Raw genomic sequence first — 9,688 nt, forward strand, 5'->3', positions numbered from 1 at the left:
TGTTTATGGTACTCTGTGTTAGATCTAAGGAAAATTTGAATATCTTTCAATTCTGATATAGAAAAGAATGATTATGGCTCAAGAAGATAAAGACTGCATCCTCAGAGTACTATTTCTTTATTTTTAATGTCAGACTCTTGCACTGAAGGAAAGAAATTTTTTTTTTTTGATTGCGTTGGGTCTTTGTTGCTGCATGCAGGCTTTCTCTAGTTGCGGCGAGCGGGGGCTACTCTTCGTGGTGGTGCATGGGTTTCTCATTGTGGTGGCTTCTCTTGTGGCAGAGCATGGGCCCTAGAGCACGCGGGTTTCAGTAGTTGTGGCGTGTGGGCTCAGTAGTTGTGGCGCACGGGCTCTAGGGCACATGGGCTTCATTAATTGTGGCTCACAGGCTCAGTAGTTGTGGATTGCAGGCTCTAGAGCGCAGGCTTAGTAGTTGTGGTGCACAGGCTTAGTTGCTTTGTGGCATGTGGGATCTTCCTGCACCAGGGCTCGAACCCATGTCCCATGCATTGCCAGGTGGATTCTCAACCACTGCATCACCAGGAAAGTCCCCTGAAGGAAAGAAATTTGAAGCTTGCAGTAGAACTAGCCTCTCAATAGTTTGGAATATGTTTGATGATGTTTCTTGTGAAATAAAAATGGAAAAATTCTCTAGAAAATATAAACTCGTACATGGATAAAGTGAGATTATAGAGTTATGAAACTTTTGTGCATAACTTGTGGAATGATATCCTTAGTTTATGGTTATACTTCATAAATATACTTGATTTCAGGAAAGGTGAAACTAGGTCTGGCAGTAGATCAGGATCCACCTATTGGGGAAAACCAGAAAATAGGAGGAAGAGATTATTGATTCATTCTTAGCCAAGAAAAATTCAGTAAGGAATAATTAAGGTCAGCTAGAGAAAGAATTATGATTGTGTTAAGTGAGTTCACAGATATTATTGAAGGCAAATCAGTTAGAACTGATTTGTTAATGTATATGGGGCAATAAACCAATTACATGGTCTCTTTTCTAAATAAGTGTGACAGTAGTAGAAGATATATGGAGGGAAGTGAAATGGATAAGGTTAGTGGTAATTAGACCTTCATTAAATCCTAACACTAAAGAGGTACTATGTATATTAGTGATAGTTTAATTCTATAAATAAAATTTAATATTAAAAATTGATATAGGGCTTCCCTGGTGGTGCAGTGGTTGAGAGTCCGCCTGCCGATGCAGGGGACATGGGTTCATGCCCCCGTCCGGGAGGATCCCACATGCCGCGGAGTGGCTGGGCCCGTGAGCCATGGCCACTGAGCCTGCGCGTCCGGAGCCTGTGCTCCGCAACGGGAGAGGCCACAACAGTGAGAGGCCCGCGTACCGCAAACAAACAAACAAAAAAAAAAAATTGATATAATGTTGGCATTGCTAAAATTAGACAAGTGCTGATTTGTGTAAAGGGTTGCAGCAAGTGGGCTTGAATAAAGAGCCTGGGCTCCAAACCTCATTAAATTCCAGATAAAGTATAAGAATAATAATTCATATTTGTAAAGGATTTTACAGTATTCTGAATGTTTTCACCTATATGATCTCATCTGATTCTTATCAGAACCCTGGGGGATAGCAGCACAGGTTTGATTATCCCATTTTTACAAATAAGGTCATAGAGGCTCAGAGAGGCTAACCAACTTACTAAAGAGCAAATAGGGACTGAATGACAAGAGTGGGACTTCAACCCATGATTCCTTACCAAAATGCCTTTGTTCACTGTATTAGCTTCCTGTGGTTGCTGTAACAAATTACCACAAATTGGGTGGCATAAACAACAGATATTTATTCTCTCATGGCTCTGGAAGCCAGAAGTCTGAAATCAAGGTGTTGTCAGGGCTTCACTCCCTCTGGAGGCTCTAGGGGAGAATTCATTCTTTGCCCCTTTCACCTTCTGATGGCTGTTGGCACTCCTTGGCTTATGGTCACCTCACTCCAGTCTCTGCCTTTGTGGTCACATAGCCTCCTCCTTCTCTATTCTGTGTCTTTTCCTCTTATGTCTGTCTCAAATCTCTCTTTGCCTTTCTCTTATAAGGACTCTTATAAGGACTGATTCTTGTAAGGACTGACTTTAATACTCCACTTGTTATTGGATTTAAGACCCACCTAGTAAGCCAGGATGATTTCTTCATCTCTAGATCTTTAGTTACACCTGCAAAGACTCTTTATTCAAATAAGGTAACATTCACAGTTTCCAGGCATTAGGACATGTTCCTATCTTTTCAGGGACCACCAATTCAACCCACTATATTCATTGTATGCCATTTAATTTAATATCTTCCTTTTGGATTGAAGAAATAATCTTCTGTCTGAAGGTGGGCAAATGGGCTAGGGAATTTTTAGCTAGTATACAAAGAGGAACATTTAAAATATTTCTGGTTGGTGTTAAGTGCTTAGTAACTAGAATTGAACTAATTAACACGAGTTCCACCAAATCGTTATGCTAGCTTTGCATTTGCAGAACTATAAAAAATGGGACTTAATTAAGTTAAAGTAGCATATGATTATTCATGATTAACAATATTAAAAGTTAGCTTTTTTTGTTTCTTGTGTAATTGGACTAAAATGTGTGTGTGTATGTTTTGGTAATGGCTTAAATCAGTAGGATAGGTTTCTTACGTTACGTGGGCATTCTCATTTGGGTCATATAAGTCAAGATCCATATATGTAAACTCTTTTTTTAGAGAGAATTGTTTATTTACTGAACCTGGGGCAGATTAGATACACAACCAATTGTAAATTTACATCTTTTAACTCAATTTTGAAGTGTTTTCACACGCGCACACAAATTGGAATGCAATAGTTGTCCTAAGGTGAAACACAGTCACCTGAAACTGTTGCAAGTATTTTCACCCAAGGTTGAAAAATTGTTTATCCTGAACATGAAAACCTGTAACAAATTTAAATTAATTATATAAAACTCGTTATTTGTAGTCTTCCCCTTGCAAAGATCCAAAAAAAAAAAAAAAAAAAAAAAGAGCAAGTAACTAATATACATCAGTCACAACATAATTCTGGATCATCCCCACACCAAAACTAGATGCTCTTTTAATTTTAAACCCATCATCAGAGAAAGTCATTTCATTTTATACAAAACAAAATTCAAAAGAAAAGAAAGACCCAAGTAAAACAAAAGAAAGAAAGAAAAACAAAAAATAGAAAGACCCAAGAAAAACAAAAACAAAAACCCTAGTACTGACAGTGATGTTCAGTACCCTAATTAAACAGTGACCAAAATGCCACTGATCAAAAATGAAATAGTGGTTGTATATCACTGCAAAGAAATCCAAGAGGCTTTAACCCTTTGGCTTCAGAAATCCAGATTTTTTTCCTTGTACTGAATGCATACTTCCTACTTGCCAAGAGTGGAGAAGTGGATGTGCCAGCACAGAAAGAAAAAGAGCTACCGTTGGCTGAAACACCTAGAGAATTGGCTTTAATAGAGACTTCTTACACGGTTAGGCAGAAACCAAAAAATGGTTATTAGCTGCTTGTGTCAACAATTTTAACTGGAGGTGACTGAGTTATAAGGTTCAGAGTAAAACTTTAGCGGGGGGAAAGGTTGTTGGTTAAAGACTTATCTTTAATGCAAAAACAAGGTAGACAAAGTATGAAAATACCACCTGGTAGCATCCTCTAAGTCACAGGGCTCTGCCATTTTCGGCTGGGCAGAAAATGTCAAGATTCAGATTGTTGTTTCTCATAAGGACTCAACAAAATGAATCTTTAATGACTTGAACTGCAGGATTAGGGATCCCAAGAATGCGGTCATTTTAGTAAAGTGCTATCAGTAAAGTACTATCCTGAACAAACTGTATTTTATTATGAAAGCAAAAGGAAAGAAGATATAATAAGGACTATACACCTATATTCAGCTTACAGCGTCTGAGTTCTGGAAGGACCTGTATAATGGAGGAAGAATTCAAATACGAAATTATGCCAATCAAATGTCAAATTTTCACTATAATTTTCCTGAAAAAGTGTTTTCCCCCAATATCTATTAATCACAAAGAAACATAAGCTGTGAATGTACAGTTCAGAAAATAAAAACATAGAAACTAATGACATTATTATGCCCAAGATATTTGGTAAACAGTGAATTATGAGTTTGGGACCATCAGGAAAAGGCTGTTTAAACAACCCTCTGGACTACAGAAAATCTCTTCAGGTAGTAGATTCATCCCAATGTCATGGCAACTAGAATAAGAGCTTCAAAGAAGGACCAAAGGACCACTCTGCTGTTTGTGCTGTCATTGACTGCTCTGTGTATTCTCTCCCGAACTTCCATGTATTCCTGTTCATGCTTTACAGCTGTCATTGCCACTTGTGAGCTCATTAATCATTTCTTCTAGCTTGTTCTGGTGAGCTTCTGTTTCCATGTCTTGTCCTTTTGGGGGCTCCCCAATATCAACGGTGAACATCACTATCTTTGGAGTCATGTTGGACCTTCTATTGCTGAAACAAAACTTATATGTTCCATCCATGTGAGCAGCAAATGTGTATTTCCAACTGGACTCCCAGTCTCCTTTATAAATTCGTTTATTATTAGGCTCCGTAATCTCCATGTCGATGTCCAGGAAGCTGCCCTCAGCCACCTCGAAGATGAGGCCCATCTTGGTGCCCAAGGTGACCTGCTCGAAGAAGCACTCCTCGGCATGTGCGTCGATGCTGACAAAGTAGCCCGAGGCTGTGGCCAGGAGGGCGGCCAGGAGCTCTGCGAGTACCACCATGATGGGGCTGGGGCTGAAGCCAGGACCGGGACTGCATCTCCAGAGCTGCCGTTGCTGCTGCCACTGCTGCCTTCTCCACAATATTGTGGGGGTTCTTTTTCACATTTTTTTTTTAATTAAAAAGAAATTTTATACAGCAGGTTCTTATTAGTTATCTATTTTATATATATTAGTGTATATACGTGAATCCCAATCTCCCAATTCATCCCCCCCGCCCACACTTTCCCCCCTTAGTGTCCATATGTTTGTTCTCTACATCTGTGTCTCTATTTCTGCCCTGCAAACTGGTTCATCTGTACCATTTTTCTAGATACCACATATATGCGTTAATATACGATATTTGCTTTTCTCTTTCTGACTTACTTCACTCCGTATGACAGTCTCTAGGTCCATCCACATCTCTGCAAATGACACAATTTCATTCCTTTTTATGGCTGGGTAATATTCAATCATATATAGGTACCACATCTTCTTCATCCATTCCTCTGTTGATGGGCATTTAGGTTGCTTCCATGACCTGGCTATTGTAAATAGTGCTGCAGTGAACATTGGGGTGCATGTGTCTTTTTGAGTTATGGTTTTCTCTGGGTATATGCCCAGTAGTGGGATTGCTGGGTCATGTGGTAATTCTATTTTTAGTTTTTTAAGGAACCTCCATACTGTTCTCCATAGTGGCTGTATCGATTTACATTCCCACCAACAGTGCCAGAGGGTTCCCTTTTCTCCACACCCTCTCCAGCATTTGTTGTTTGTAGATTTTCTAATGATGCCCATTCTAACTGGTGTGAGGTGATACCTCATTGTACTTTTGATTTGCATTTCTCTAATGATTAGTGATGTTGAGCAGCTTTTCATGTGCTTCTTGGCCATCTGTATGTCTTCTTTGGAGAAATGTCTATTTAGGTCTTCTGCCCATTTTTTGATTGGGTTGTTTGTTTTTTAATATTGAGCTGCATGAGCTGTTTATATATTTTGGAGATTAATCCTTGGTCTGATAATTTGTTTGCAAATATTTTCTCCCATTCTGAGGGTTGTCTTATCGTTTTGTTTATAGCTTTCTTTGCTGTGCAAAAGCTTTGACGTTTCATTAGGTCCCATTTGTTTATTTTTCTTTGTATTTCCATTACTCTAGGAGGTGGGTCAAAAAAGATCTTGCTGTAATTTATGTCAAAGAGAATTCTCCCTATGTTTTCCTCTAAGAGTTTTATAGAGTCTGGTCTTACATTTAGGTCTTTACTCCATTTTGAGTTTATTTTTGTGTCTGGTGTTAGGGAGTGTTCTAATTTCATTCTTTTACATGTAGCTGTCCAGTTTTCCCAGCACCACTTATTGAAGAGACTGTCTTTTCTCCATTGTATATCCTTGCCTCCTCTGTCATAGATTAGTTGACCATAGGTGCGTGGGTTTATCTCTGGGCTTTCTATCCTGTTCCATTGATCTATATTTCTGTTTTTGTGTCAGTACCATATTGTCTTGATTACCGTAGCTTTGTAGTATGGTCTGAAGTCAGGGAGTCTGATTCCTCCAGCTCCTTTTTTCCCCTCAAGACTGCTTTGGCTATTCAGGGTCCTTTGTGTCTCCCTACAGATTTTAAGATTTTTTGTTCTAGTTCTGTAAAAAATACCTCTGGTAATTTGATAGAGATTGCACTGAATCTGTAGATTACTTCGGTAGTATAGTCATTTTCACAATATTGATTCTTCTAATCCAAGAACATGGTATATCTCTCCATCTGTTTGTGTCATCTTTGATTTCTTTCATCAGTGTCTTATAATTTTCTGAGTACAGGTCTTTTACCTCCTTAGGTAGGTTTATTCCTAGGCATTTTATTCTTTTTGTTGCAGTGGTGAGTGGGATTGTTTCCTTAATTTCTCTTTCTGATCTTTCATTGTTAGTGTGTAGGAATGCAAGAGATTTCTGTGCATTAATTTTGTATCCTGCAACTTTACCAAATTCATTGATTAGCTCTAGGAGTTTTCTGGTGGCGTCTTTAGGATTCTCTATGCATGGTATCATGTCATCTGCAAACAGTGACAGTTTTGCTTCTTTTCCAATTTGTATTCCTTTTATTTCTTTTTCTTCCCTGTTTGCCATGGCTAGAACTTCCAAAACTATGTTGAATAATAGTGGTGAGAGTGGACATCCTTGTCTTTTTCCTGATATTTGAGGAAATACTTTCAGTTTTTCACCATTGAGAATGATGTTTGCTGTGGATTTGTCATATATGGCCTTTATTATGTTGAGGTAGGTTCCCTCTATGCCCACTTTCTGCAGGGTTTTTATAATAAATGGGTGTTGAATATTGTCAAAAGCTTTTTCTGCATCTATTGAGATGATCATATGGTTTTTATTCTTCAATTTGTTAATATGGTGTAGCACATTGATTGATTTGCGTATATTGAAGAATTCTTGCATCCATGGGATAAATCCCACTTGATCATGGTGTATGATCCTTTTACCGTGCTGTTGGATTCTGTTTGCTAGTATTTTGTTGAGGATTTTTGCATCTATATTTATCAGTGTTATTGGTCTGTAATTTTCTTTTTTTGTAGTATCTCTGGTTTTGATATCAGGGTGATGGTGGCCTTGTAGAATGTGTTTGGGACTGTTCCTTCCTCTGCAATTTTTTGGAAGAGTTTGAGAAGGATGGGTGTTAGCTGTTCTCTAAATGTTTGATAGAATTCACCTGTGAAGCCATCTGGTCCTGGGCTTTGTTTGTTGGAAGATTTAATAACAGTTTCAATTTCATTACTTGTGATTGGTCTGTTCATATTTTCTATTTCTTCTTTTTTTTTAATTAAAAAATTTTTTTGGCTCTGTTGGGTCTTTGTTGCTCCATGCGGGCTTTCTCTAGTTGCAACCAGCGGGGTCTGCTCTTCGTTGTGGTGCGCAGGCTTCTCATTGTGGTGGTTTCTCTTGTTGTGGAGCAAAGGCTCTAGGTGTGTGGGCTTCAGTAGTTGTGGTGCATGGGCTCAGTAGTTGTGGCTCGCAGGCTCTAGAGCTCAGGCTTAGTAGCCGTGGCACACGGGCTTAGTTGCCCCAGGGCATGTGGGCTCTTCCCAGACCAGGGGTCAAACCCACATCCCCTGCGTTGGCAGGCGGATTCTTAACTACTGTGCCACCAGGGAAGTCCCCATATATGTAAACTCTTTAAAGCAAGGGGCTTGGTGTGTCTTGTTCACAGTTAGATCCCCAGTGTAGTTCCTGACACATAGGTGTGCTCAAAGAATTTGCTGAATGAATGAAATAACTTTTTATGACACCCAAATCAGGCAGCCACAAGTCCCATACTGTTTCACTTTTTGTAGAGTCCTGAATAACAGTAATACTGTAGGAGAGTCCTCACTGACTTCAAGAGATTCCTCTGTGAGTCCATTTACTTTTGTCAGAGCCTACAACTTTTTCTTCCCTGATAATCTTCGCTCTAGGCCAAAAACCCGTTGTCATTGCCTTGTTCACATTAAACAATAATCAGTGAGATTCCTTCCGCCCATCATTTCACTTCCCACTAGCATGGAGCTCAGGTACCACTAGAGGCATTCTGGTGGGCTAGTCCAGCCAGCTCTTCAGGTCATTAGTGCCATACATTAAGCTCTGGGGAGGGGGCAGGCTTTTGTCCTCTCAAAAGTGTGCAGAGTTTTGACTCTCTGATATAGCTTTCAGTGTTAACAGATAGGAATTGGGTGACTCAAATTATGTGCCAGACCTTCTATGTGTTATCTCAAATACTGCTTCCAACCAACCTTAGAAGCTAAGTACTATCATCATCCCTGTTTTACAGAAGCGCAAAGAAGTTAAATACTTGACCAAGTTCACACCAAGATCTGAACCCAGGTAGTCTTACTTCAGAGCCTACGTTCTTATCCGTGCCCATTGCCAGCCTCATGCTCATTCATTTGTAAGTAACCTGTTCTTTCTTTCTGAAAGCTTATATTTTTTCTTTATTCTTAAACTTCAGAAATTTCATGAGGATATATCTATATGTATGCCTTTTTTCAATTATCCTGCCTGCACTCAGTGAATGCTTTTGTTCTGACAACTCTAGTCTCCTCCTGAGGGTAGTTTTCTTGTATTGTGTGTTTTTTTTAAAATTCTGTTGTACTGTGTTTTGATTATTGCTTTCTCCAGTATGGTCTTTGCTCTCCCTCTGGAACTTCTTTTATTTCTGCTTAGGCCTTCTAGGCCTGCCTTCTGTTTCTTTTTTTTTTTTTTCATTCAGGAATTCCATTTCTTTTTATTTTTACCCTGGATAGTGTGTTAACTCATTCACTTGCTTTTCCAGATAGCAAATTTGTTCTTCAGAAAGGTCTCTTCTACTTTTTACTTCCTTAATTGAAATTTAAAATTTATAAATCATGTTTAAAGAATTTCCCAGTATATTATTTTGTTCTGATTATTTTTTGCATTCAATATCATATAAAAATACCATAACCAAGTAAACCCAATTTATTTTAGAAATGTGAGGCTATTTCAACATTAGGAAATATTAATGCAATATCTCACTTTAATAGGTAAAAGGAAAAAATCTTAGGGTCATTTTCACAGACATTGTAAAGGTATTTGATAATCAATACCCATTCTTGATTTTAAAAAAAGAAAAGACAGCTCTTGGTAATCCAGGAAATGAAGGATACTTTCTTAATAGCCATTTTCATACTTAACACTGAAATACTTAAGCAGCATTTCCCAAGTGTATTCCTCTGGACTGTGGATCTGGTGTTTTATATAAAAAGGGGTTTCTTGGTATATTAGTTAGCATAAAGCAAGATATTATAACAAACGCCAACATTTTAGAAGCTTATGCAATAGAACTTTATTTCTCCCTCATGTAATAGTCCAATGTGGATGTTTCTGGTTGATAGACAGTTTTTCTCTATATGGTGATTCAGGAACTTGGGTTCCTTGCATCATGTGGCTCTCTCTTTCC

General features: G+C 38.6%; 1 pseudogene; it reads right to left on the bottom strand.

Annotated features, from left to right (window-relative positions):
* Positions 1-4,163: 4,163 nt before the first annotated feature.
* Positions 4,164-4,764, bottom strand: LOC103071127 (transmembrane emp24 domain-containing protein 2 pseudogene; annotated as a pseudogene).
* Between the last annotated feature and the right edge of the window lie 4,924 nt (positions 4,765-9,688).

Source organism: Lipotes vexillifer, unplaced genomic scaffold (assembly GCF_000442215.2).
Source record: "Lipotes vexillifer unplaced genomic scaffold, Lipotes_vexillifer_v1.1 scaffold809, whole genome shotgun sequence".
NCBI lineage: Eukaryota > Metazoa > Chordata > Mammalia > Artiodactyla > Lipotidae > Lipotes > Lipotes vexillifer.